Source organism: Emys orbicularis, chromosome 15 (genome assembly GCF_028017835.1).
Source record: "Emys orbicularis isolate rEmyOrb1 chromosome 15, rEmyOrb1.hap1, whole genome shotgun sequence".
In the NCBI taxonomy this organism is placed as follows: Eukaryota; Metazoa; Chordata; order Testudines; family Emydidae; genus Emys; species Emys orbicularis.
Genome location: NC_088697.1, coordinates 4,813,087 through 4,825,875, shown reverse-complemented (window position 1 = coordinate 4,825,875; position 12,789 = coordinate 4,813,087). Strand labels below are relative to the sequence as shown.

The 12,789-nt window shown below is 45.0% G+C and overlaps 1 pseudogene; it reads right to left on the bottom strand.

The window, feature by feature from the left end:
- Positions 1–5,797: 5,797 nt before the first annotated feature.
- LOC135889386 (zinc finger protein 773-like) lies at positions 5,798–12,352 on the bottom strand (annotated as a pseudogene).
- Positions 12,353–12,789: the final 437 nt, after the last annotated feature.

Below are 12,789 nucleotides of genomic sequence, written 5' to 3'. Positions count from 1 at the left end.
TCCAGCTCTATGAGATATACCTATCTCCATATAATAATAAAAAAAATGTCTGGGGCTCTCACCCAGAGGGGCTGTTTGCCTTGCTGGTTCTTTGGTAGGCTTGCCTGAGCTCCTTAAGTTTCACGCGGCACTGCTGCGGGTCCCTGTTATAGCCTCTCTCCTTCATGCCCTTGGAAATTTTTTCAAATATTTGGGCATTTCATCTTTTGGAACGGAATTCTGATAGCACGGATTCCTTTCCCCATACAGCGATCAGATCCTGTACCTCCCGTTTGGTCCAAGCTGGAGCTCTTTTGTGATTCTGGGACTCCATGGTCACCTCTGCTGATGAGCGCAGCCCAGTCACCTGTGCTGATCAGCATGCCACGCTGGCCAAACAGGAAATGAAATTCAAAAGTTCACGGGGCTTTTCCTGTCTACCTGGCATCGGAGTTGAGTGTGCTGTCCAGAGCGGTCACAATGGAGCACTCTAGGATAGCTCCTGGAGACCAATACCGTCGAATTGCATCCACACTACCCCAAATTCAACCCAGCAAGGTTGATTTCCTCATCAGAAAGTAGTACCGAAATCGATTTTAAGAGCCCTTTAAGTCAACAAAAATGGCTTTGTCGTGTGGATGGGAGCAGGGTCAAATCAATCTACCACTGCTAAATTCGACCTAAACTCGTAGTGTAGACAAGGGCTAAGATATTAACTCTTCCTTCTCTTTTATGACTCATTCATGCAGCTGGAAATACCAGTTCCTAAAAGCCCCTTCCCACAGAGAACAGAACTACAGTGCAACAACAAAGCTGGGGGCTATCAGGTTGTCATGGGCGAGTAGTTAAGAGGATGCACTAAAAATCCAGCACAGTCATCCCTCTCCTCTCCACCCCCAAGCAGCTTTGAATCTTAATGACTGTGATGCTGAGATTACACTGCCTCAGCATCCTCAACCCCCACTGGAGGCTGGTGTAGAGTTCTTAGATCCCTGTTCATGTTTCAGACCACAGCTGGTGCATCATCCCTGCCCAGCAACTCACCATCTGCCCCAGGAGAGCCAGCTGGTGGGCTGCATTCACAGGCAGACAGCTTATACTGCTCCCCTCAGAGCAGTGGTAGCAGCTGTTGGCAGCTAATCCCCACCTAAGGCTTGGGGGAATGAGCTGGGGATCACTTGTTATTTCTTCTGTACATTGAGTCTCACTGTGTTGGAACATATTTCTCTCTAAAACTGATTTAAATTTAGAGCCCCTCCCCCCATTTCTGCTTTGTAAGTGCCTCATTCCTGTACATAAAACATAAGAACAGCCACACCGGGTCAGACCAATGGTCCATTTAGCCCAGTGTCCTGACTTCCAAGAGTGGTCAATACCAGATGCTTTAGAGGGAATGAACGGAACAGGTAATCATGAAGTGATCCATCCCGTTGCCCATTCCCAGCGTCTTTAAAGATGTGAACACAAACAAACATTTGGGGACCACTTGCAGCTACTTACAATCATAGAAGATTAGGGTTGGAAGAGACCTCAGGAGGTCATCTAGTCCAAGCTCCTGCTCAAAGCAGGACCAATCCCAACTAAATCATCCCAGCCAGGGCTCTGTCAAGGCTGGCCTTAAAAACCTCTAAGGATGGAGATTCCACCACCTCCCTAGGGAACCCATTCCAGTGCTTCACCACCCTCCTAGGGAAACAGTTTTTCCTAATATCCAACCTAGACCTCCCCCACTGCAACTTGAGACCATTGCTCCTTGTTCTGTCATCTGCTACCACTGAGAACAGCCGAGCTCAATCCTCTTTGGAATCCCCCTTCAGATAGTTGAAAGTTGCTATCAAATCCCCCCTCACTCTTCTCTTCTGCCGACTAAATAATCCCAGTTCCCTCAGCCTCTCCACATAAGTCATGTGCCACAGACCCCTAATCATTTTCGTTTCCCCCCCCGCACTCTCTCCAATTTGTCCACATTCTTCCTGTAGTGGGGGGGGGGGGGCACAAAACTGGATGCAGTACTCCAAATGTGGCCTTACCAGTGCCAAATAGAGGGGAATAATCACTTCCCTCCATCTGCTGGCAACACTCCTACTAATGCAGCCCAATATGCCGTTAGCCTTCTTGGCAACAAGGGCACACTGTTGACTCATATCCAGCTTCTCATCCACTGTAATCCCCAGGTCCTTTTCTGCAGAATTGCCGCTTAGCCAGTCAGTCCTCAGCCTGTTGCGGTGCATGAGATTCTTCCATCCTAAGTTCAGGACTCTGCTCTTGTCCTTGTTGAACCACCTCAGATTTCTTTTGGCCCAATCCTCCAATTTGTCTAGGTCACTCTGGACCCAATCCCTACCCTCCAGCGCTTGGACTCTTTTCATGCTTTCACAGAGCAAAGATCACATGTTCCATGCTTTCATAGGGCAGAGTTTTAGGGCTATTTTGATGCAGGGAACTATGCTGTAGGGTGCTTTCCCTGTGTGAATTTGACAGGTGGATCAACATAGATGCACATTGTGACCCTTCTCAGGGTGCTGAGGGCTGTGAGTCTCCTTGTTGCCACCTGCCACTACTAAGAGGGACTTTTGCATGTGGTAGCTGGATGTTAGCGACCAAACTCACCAACCTGTCAGGCACTCAAGCACAGCCCTGCCAGTTGACAATAGAGGCACCCTAACTCTTGAGTTCCTCCAATGTGTCCCCCTCTAGGGTCCAGCCATGATCACCAGATACTCAGAAATCCCAGATCCTCTCTTCCCGAAGCAATGGTATATCCCAGGTTACCAGTTTTGCTGTAGACCACTGCTCCTGTATCACACACACACACACACACACACCACTTCAGTACAGTTATTGAACAAACAGAAATTTATTTAATAAGGGATAGAAATTTAAACAGAAACAAATGTGAGTTATGGAAACCAACCGTTACCAACTAAACAAAATCACAAAAGGCAACCTACACTTTTTAATAGTTACCTTTCCCTATCTAAGTAGATACTCACCTCATACTTCAGTCTATGGCAGTGATTGCTAGTTCCTAGGAGCCAGGGCCGTACCTTTCATGAAACGCCACTTGTCATTGGGGATCTCCTTGGTGAATGGACCCAGAGTGTTTTCTCCACCCTGTTATAAACTGAGTCTGTCTTTTGTCCTTATTCACAGAAAGGACGATCTCCTCATTGTCGTATCATTCTTTTCACTTCCACAGCGTTTAGATATCTATAGTTTGTCTTTGATAGTTTTCCATTGACTTTTCTGGGTTGGTGCAAAGGTTGATAATGGAGCAAGGGACTGATTAGCAAGGGACAGATGACAATTCCCTCCCACTTGAATGGGCCATCCCCACCAAGACCTATGATTGGGGTGACTCACTTTCACGACAATATCACACAATGAGTCTCTTACTCTATAACAAATAGCTTCACCTATAATTTCATTTTCACTGGTAACACTAACATATTCAAAGATCACAAATTCTTGTCATATATGTTAGTTTTTTGTAATCCCCATTAGCAACAACTGAACCTTGGCTCAAATTGTGGTTTGTCCCAACCAATTCTGTGAGTTCATATATCTCTGGTTCTTCTTCCACGTCTGTTGGTGGAAGGGGTCTCCTATGTGGGAATGTTTGCATCATGAGGAAAAATACCTCTCTTTTCACACTTTTTAATCTTTCAATGTAGGAGGAGGCAGAGGAGAATTGATGTAAATGCATAAAACACGAGAGAATTGTCTGGTCTACACTGTTAGTTACCAGAGCTGGAGTTTCTATTCAAAAATAGCTATTTTTCTGCAGCTATTAGATTTCAAACACTGATTTCACTTTATACACATTTATACCTACAAAGGATAAATTCAACAAAAAACCCACTTCTATTTCCTCAACATCTGCATCATGAAGAGCAGCATCTCCCATACCATAGGATTAGCTAGGAGAGATCTTCTGTGGGGCCTGGGTTACAAATGCTTTGGGAACCAAATACATGGACAATTTACCTACTTCAAAACCACTTACCATGGAATTCTCTCCCCAGATCATCTGAGACAATATTGACTTAAACAATTGAAGTACACTGTGATCATATGCATTTCCTTCAGTTAGTTGGGGTTCTGCTGTTGTTCATCACTTCCCAGTGGAGATTTTAAATCACTATTGTTTCTTTGTTAGCACATCCAGTAAATTGGAGATTTCTCTCCTGTTGACAGAACTGCACTTGAACTTTCTCCATGTCATCATGGAGGGGTGGGGAAAAAGCAAAGCTGAAGTGAGAAATGACGACTTTAGCAAATGGTCATTTCTCTTAAAGTCTCCAATAAATCTGAGCTACATCCTATCAAACTGAATTAATATCCAATTGGGTGACCAAAGAGCCTCCAAGAAAGATAGAAACCCACATCACAGAGAGAGAATACATGACAATGAAAGTGTCAAGTGAAACTCCAGAGCAGGTTACATCCGATTATTCAGAACCAGGACAAGAGATTCTCCCATCACAGTCTCCTCTGATCCATTCAAACCTGCTTCACTCAGCACTGTCTCAATAGTCAGTTATGTTATTTACAAAATTTTTAGTATCCTTGCATCCCCATAATGGGGGACAAAACAACCACTTTGTCAGAAGTGGCTTCACCAATAGATGGAACCTGGGATTTAAACTCCAAATGATCACACTGTGTATGGGATCCATTTGAATTCCCCTTCCAGGTTTTTGACACTTTCATCTCCAGTCATAGCGACTCTAGTATAGGATTACTTTAACTTCTTTATCATCTCCAAGCAGAGACAACAGAGAATGCTTCATCACATGACACTTTGAGAAGTGGATGGATAGAATGTGATGAAGATAAACTCTGCCTAGCTCAGACAAAAGGTAACATTTCTGCATTTATGGGGAAGGAAAGAATCTCTGAGTCACCCCATCTCCTTCCAGTGTCACAGAGGCTGAAATGACACTTTTTCCTGCCTCTGCTCCTCTTCATTTAAATAATATGATTTGAAAAGTTCCCAGTATAACTGCTCTTCAGCAACCTAGAGCAGGGGTCAGCAACCTTTCAGGAGTGGTGTGCCGAGTCTTCATTTATTCACTCTAATATAAGGTTTCACGTGCCAGTAATACATTTTTAACGCTTTTAGGAGGTCTCTTTCTAGAAGTCTAAAATATATAACGAAACTATTGTTGTATGTGAAGTAATACGGGGGGATAGCTCAGTGGTTTGAGCATTGGCCTGCTAAACCCAGGGTTGTGAGTTCAATCCTTGAGGGAGCCACTTATGGATCCGGGTCAAAAATCAGTACTTGGTCCTGCTAATGAAGGCAGGGGGCTGGACTCGATGACCTTGCAGGGTCCCTTCCAGCTCTATGAGATAGACAGGTAAATAAGGTTTATAAAATGTTTAAGAAGCTTCATTTAAAATTAAATTAAAAAACGCAGAGCCGCCAGGACCTGGGCAGTGTGAGTGCCACTGAAAATCAGCCCTCGTGCCATAGGTTGCCTACCCATGACCTAGAGCAACGTGAGAACATCAATGATATAATCTGTATAACTGGTTACTCTAACAATAATTTTGTAATAGGAGGAATGGTATAAATGTGATGCTCCCTGGCTCCTGATAGGAAGGGCACACTCAAGTTACTCATCAGAGAATGGACTTGATAGAAAGGACAAATGGGTCCATATTAAAACAGGGTGAACTGCAAAAAGCAAAAATAGGTCACTCATCTGGACAAGCTGAGGGATAACGGTGCTGCAACTAGTTCAAAAAGCTTTAAACATTACTATGTGGGAATCAGAAAAAGTATTACAGAAAAAAAAAAGTAGTGATAGCCCTAGAGGTTTTTATCATCTTGATCTCCCTTGCAGATTCTCTGATGGCTAACATGGGCTGAGTGCTAAGAGAAGGTATTCCCACACCCACTGCATTCATAGGGCCTCTCCCCTATGTGGATTCTCTGATGCCTAATAAGGTGTGAGCTGTGATGGAAGGTTTTCCCACACTCACTGCATTCATAGGGCCTCTCCCCTGTGTGGATTCTCTGATGTTTAGAAAGGTCTGAGCTGCTAGTAAAGCATTTTCCACACTCACTGCATACATAGGGCCTCTCCCCTGTATGGATTCTCTGATGGTGAAAAAGTCCTGATCTGTTAGTGAAGCTTTTCCCGCACTCACTGCATTCATAGGGCCTCTCCCCTGTGTGGATTCTCTGATGCCTAATAAGGTGTGAGCTGTGATGGAAGGTTTTCCCACATGCACTGCATTCATAGGGCCTCTCCCCTGTGTGGATTCTCTGATGTTTAGAAAGGTCTGAGCTGCTAGTAAAGCATTTCCCACACTCACTGCATTCATAGGGCCTCTCCCCTGTGTGGATTCTCTGATGAACAGAAAGGGCTGATCTTTGAGTGAAGCTTTTCCCACACTCACTGCATTCATAGGGCCTCTCCCCTGTGTGGATTCTCTGATGAACAAAAAGGGCTGATCTTCGAGTGAAGTTTTTCCCACACTCAGTGCATGTATTTTTCCTCTTTCCCCTGAGGATTTCCTGCTGTGTTGTGGTTTCCTTGAGGTCTTTCTGAGTTGCCCAACAGGAAATAAATTTACCCACTTTCTCCCCTGGCTGGTTTCCCTGCTCTCTTTCTGGTCTGTGCTGAATCTCACAGGATTTTCCCTGGTCATGACTCCAGGACACATTCCTTTTTGATCTTTGCGATAATCCTCTTTGTTTATCCACTTGCACAACATTTTCCTGCTGAGAATTCTGCTCCTCTTTCTCACATACCATTGCATCACCTGCTGTGATAGAGACAGAAACCTCAAACAGGGATGGAAAGGGGAAAACCAAACCAAAACAAGTGCTGGAGAGATGTCAAATAAAATTCAGGAACTGAATTCCCCCCAACTCCTCCCCCAAGTAGGAGAGAGGAGGGGGATCAATTCAGCCTTCACATCCCATCCAAATTCACATGGGGAAGGGAGGAAGCTACTGCCTGGTGTCTGCTAGGATCTATAGGAAGCCATGAGCTGTATTTACCCTGAGGATACAACCCCTGCAAGGGACAATAATGAACTGAGAGAACTCCCAAGGGCTTTGTAGGGCATCCCAGATGTTTTCTTCAGGCACTTACAGATTTTGAGTTGGTTTAATGTTTCCTCACCTGTGCAGGGAGCTCTCAGGATCTCTCTTTCCTCTGAATCCTGAAGGTCTGAGACCCATGACTCTTTCCCTTGTTCCAGCTGGGAGATCACATCACGTTGGGAAACTGGAAACCCTGCTCAGATAAAAGAAAACAAAGGAGTTCCATTGATTTCATAAGACTTTGTCATAAAAAACATTCTATTAATTTAACTTCAGTGCTTAGTGTGACCTGGTGTGCCTGGAGCAGGCCTCACTGAAAATGCCAAGGGCAGGGCAGGCTGAAAAAGGGAGGGCAGATGCTCCCAAAACTGGTGGTTAACACTGAAGTTAAACTCACTGACCAGTCACAAACTGTGCTTCTGATCACCCACACTGGTTATTGAGAAGCTGGAAAAAGAAATCCCACAGCCCCCTTTATTGCATTCCAGTTCTCTGACTCCCAATCAGCACCTAGGGTCCAGTATACTGAGAGGTTATTTAAAAACTCCGCTCACAAACAAAATGTTCTTCTGACCCCAAAGCGTCAGCCACATTACCAGATCACTATAGGTTTGGATCTTACACAAAATATCATCCTGCCAGCCAATCCTTTACCATCTAAACTAAAGGAAGGAAGGAAGACGTTAAATGGGAAAGCAGTCAGATACATTCCAAAGCTATATATCAGGTTCTTAACAGTATTGGTGAGTTGCTGGCTTGAAAGTCCATCTGGAACACATCCACAGTTTGCCTGGGTCATTCAGTCCTATGTTCAAGGTTTCAGTTTGTAGAGAAGTTGCTCCAGAGGTAGGAAGAGGGATTGAAGACAAAATGGAGATGATGCAGCTGCCCTTTATATTCCTTTTGCCATGTGGCTTCTACTTCCTGTGTCCCAAACACAAGCTTCACAGCACATGGCATGGAAAAGCCTTGGCGTTCTCCATATACAGGCATACCCTTGCATGTCTTGCTGACTCAATAGGTGTATCCCCTTGATCCTTTCCATGGGCTCATTGTACAGCTGATGACCCTGAATGGGCCATCAAACAGCCTAGGCAGTGCTGATGCCAATATGTCTGGGGGTGTCAACTAGAAACACTGCACAAGTCTGGAAATACAGATATACTCTACACATCTATAACTCACAATACAAAGGTGATACAAACATAGAAACAAAATTATCATACTTAGAAAATCATAACATTTTCACTGACACCTTACATGGCATATCTAGCACGATTCATTTTAATTTTGTCAGATTGGTATTAATAATAAAATAATAATAGAAAGTGTCTCACAATTCCATAGAGTGTCACACATAGTAAACCAGTGAATTCCCAGGACCAGCTCCCCAAGTCCTTGAAGATGCTGAACACTCTGCTTATGAGGGATTGAAATACCCACATATCTGCTGGGAACACACACAGACAGACATTGTGTCAGTCTGTACCCCTATGATGACTCTTCTAGAAAATTATGAAAAATTTTGTACACAGTATGGCTTGTGAGATATCATTTGAAAACACATAATCTACTGAATATTATCCTCCTGTTAAAAATGTGTAGCAACACTGTATGTAAAGTTATGAGATTTTGCAGTATGATATTACTGAAAAAGTTACAATTCTGGGGAACACCCACAGACCAGTTCCTCAGAGACAGCAAGGCAAACAGCTGGTCACATAGCCATTCTGCGGCAGGGGGAAGGTGTGAAGAAGACATTTACATTCCATCACAGGGACCTCTTGAAGCTCATATCTACAACAAACAGCCTGTCACCATGACTGAGCTGAGAACTGAAGTTGTTTCTAGTACAAAGGACTGAATTATAAAAAGAGGTGAGAAAAATGTTTGAGACTCTCCCTCTCCCCTTTCCTTCTGCTCATGCCAACTCCTGAAGAACTGAACTTGGGCGGCAGGGGCAGGTTAGGGGGAGTCCTGGCTGAAAGGAAAGCCAGCCTGTCTCAGCATATGGTGAGAGAAACATTAGCTTTGAATCCGTTTTAGCTTGTTAAGTTAGACATTAGTTTGTGTTTTACCTTGCATTTCTTTTGTAAACAATTCTGACTTTTATGCCTCATTATTTGTAGTCAATTTTTTTTCTGGTAGTTAATCTTGTTTTATTGTTTTATCTAACCAGTGTGTTTGGATTAAAGTGTGTTGGAAACTCTATTTGGGATAACAAGGCTGGTGCATGTCATTTTCCACTGATGAAATAACAGACTTTATATGAGCTTGCGTTGTTCAGTACTGTTCTGGACAGTGCAAGATGCACATTTCTGGGGGAAGTCTGTGACCAGAGAATTTTCTGGGGTTCTCCTGTGGGGTATTGTAATTTGTGAGTCACTGACTAGCAGCACTCAATACTGTGTAGCTGGGAGCGAGTTAGATGCTGGAGACTGTGTGTTAACTGCCCAGGAGTGGCTGTTCTCACAGTAAACCAGGGTAAAAGGCACCCCAGTTGGGGAACTGAGGGGACACAGATGTTCAACAGTCCAGATTGCACTGTGGTTAATGTCACAGACACTCAATTTCAAAGAGGCTCCTAAAACACAGAGAAACTAAAATCATGTCCCAGAATTTGAAGACTCCAGACAGAGGGCAAGTCTCCCTGGCTCTGCTTCTTGCTGACAGAGAGGTCCAGAGACAATGAGAGAGTACTGGGGAAGCTGGGAACAGTAAGCATGGGCTGGTGGGATTCAGTGGAGAAAGGGAACAGGAAGGGCAGGGATATTATGGAATGGAGGATCTCAGCAGTACTAGATGTCAGGATAACGCATATTGCAGCCCATTGGAAAACACTATACATATAAAATGATGGGGTCTAAATTAGCTGTTTCCACTCGAGAGAGAGATCGTGGAGTCAATGTGTATAGTTCTCTGAAAACATCCACTCAATGTGCAGGGGCAGTCAAAAAAGCAAACAGAATGTTGAGAATCATTAAAAAAGGGATAGATAATAAGACAGAAAATATCATATTGCCTCTATATAAATCCATGATATGCCCATATCTCAAACACTGCGTGCAGATGTGGTTGCCCCATCTGAAAGAAGATATGTTGGAATTGGGAAAGGTACAGAAAAGGGCAAAAAAAAAAAAATGATTAGGGGTATGAAACAGCTTCTGTATGAGGAGAGTTGAAAAAGACTGGGACTTTTCAGCTTGGAAAAGAGACGAAGGGGGGATAGGAGAGAGGTCTATAAAATCATGACTGGCGTGGACAAAGTAAATAAGGAAGTTATTTACTCCTTCTCATAAGACAAGGACTAGGAATCACAAAATGAAATTAATAGGCAGCGGGTATAAAACAAACAAAAGGAAGTATTTCTTCAAACAATGCACAGTCAACCTGTGGAACTCTTTGCCAGAGGATTTTATGAAGGCCAAGACTGTAACAGGGTTCAAAAAAGAACAATATAAATTAATGGAAGATAGGTCCATCAATGGCCATTAGCCAGGATGGGCAGGGATGATGTCTGTAGCCTCTGCTTGCTAGAAGCTGGGAATGCACGACAGGTGATGGATCACTTGATAATTACCTGTTGTGTTCATTCGCTCTGAGGCACCTGGCATTGGCCATTGTTAGACGACAGTATACTGGGCTGGATGGACCTTTGGTCTGACCCAGTATGGCTGTTCTTATGTACTAGGGAATCCAGTGAGTCCAGTGTAATGGGAGGGAGTAGGAAAATCCCAGGGTGTGGAGAACACTGGGAAATTAGAAGCTATAATTCATGAGCAACAGACTCTAATTAGTCTGGAAAAGCAGAATGTGAAAAATAAGAATCGGGGTCATGTGACTTCAGGAATGAGGGACTCAAAAATCCAAGAAGCCTGCAGAGAAGAGAGATTGTGCGTATTGGACATGGTGATGGGGGAGCAAGACTCTCCATGTCTCAAGAAATGTCACTACCAACCTAAGCCATTTTCACATGGTGGGGTGCAAACCAGACCAGTGAGGAGTTGTGTCATCTGTAATCCTGGGTGAGATTCAATATTCTGCTGCTGGAGCTCCCTTGTCTGGATACTCCCAGCCAGCATACAAGGGTGCACTGAGTGTCTGTGTGATAAGTAACCCTGGACCAGCAGCTCTGACTTCAGCACCCTGCTTGTTACACCCCAAGCACATTCTGGTTTGGGTGGAGTAGGCTCAGGTTTCAAGAGAAGGTCAGGGGTAGGAAGCTTCTGTTCATTATCCTGGACCTAAACCCCCGTTTTACTTGAACAAAAAGAGATATTTGACACTGTGCGATACTGCTCCTGTGCTCTGTTCCCAAAGTGTTCTGCAGCGGGGAGGGTCTCTGGTAGAGTGTGTGCCACTGGCATATTGGGGTGATGCTGAAACAGGGCAGAGTAGAGATGGTAGTTGGGGGGGTGGCATGAACCTTAACTCTTCATTTCCCCTTCCAAGAACAGAGGGGACAGGAATTCTTACCCAGCGAGGTCACATTCTCATAGTTCTCCTGCATGACATCCCTGTAGAGGGCTCTCTGAGCAGGGTCCAGCAGAGCCCACTCTTCCCTGGTGAAATACACAGCCACCTCCTCGAAGGTCACCGGCCCCTGAAACAGCAGAAGTCCAACACTCAGTACCTGCTGCCAATCGCAGTCAACAGAGTTCCACCCCAGCCCGCTCAGAGCATCCTGGAAACACCAGGTTAAGGGGACGAAGAGAGAGCCCCTTGTCTCTCCCAGCAGATCCATCACACACCTACTAGCCACCGACTGATAAAGGAGATGGAGCCCCTAGCAGGGTCCAGGGAGTACTCCCTGGTAGGAAGCCAAACACCCTCCTCATTTTGAGGAGCTGGATGTGAACGGAGTGGAATCTCCCCTAAGCCTGACTTGTGGGTGCCCCCTTCATATCTCTCAGCAGACGCTGGTTAGTCGGGTCAGGCTCCAGCACTGGGAGTCTGTTCAGTTTTTCTAGCCCCACATAGGTGGGTTACATTCTTTTCCACAAATGAGGGCATTTCAACCTCCTAACCCCATGGGTCTGTTCCTAGAATCTAGGCCACTTATTAAACAACTCCCAGCAGGTTTGCCACACCCTGTCCTCCTCCCTTTCTCTACCCTGTACATTTCCTGCCCCGCTCCAACCTTCAAACCAGACTGTGCAAACCTTCCCATCTCCAGTGTATTTGGCGTCCCTCTCCCTCCAGCAGGAACCCACCAGCAACCCCCCAATAATCCCTACCTGAACTGGTTCCACTGCAGCCATTTCTCTCCCCTGTCCCACGGGAGGATGGGATGAGCTGGAGCGAAACATGGACGTCATTCTGCAGCCTGGGAGGGTGAGAAGGGTAATTGTGGGGGTTTCAGAACAGGCTTTAATTAATTTCACATCACAATCTTCCCAGGCCCTTTCCCTGCAGACAGACATCCTCAAGTCTACCATCCTGGAAAATGCTTGATCTCTTTATTACAGTGTAGACCTGGCCCCTCCTGCCAGGCTAAGCCCACAGAGAGATTTTTAACCTCCCTTCTCCCTCCCCACATCCCGTAACAAAGTCTCTGAACACAATGCTAGAAAAGAGCAGAACCAAAGGAGTCACTGTGGGGGATTCCCTTGGACAGTGACCCCACGGCAGCCACACCCTATTAGGAGGAATATGGAGTCAGGAACTGGCTTTTCCTCTGTCTGATCCTTTTCTTGTTCACTGGAAAGTGATTCTGCCCAGGGATGGTGCAATACATGTGTCTGGGT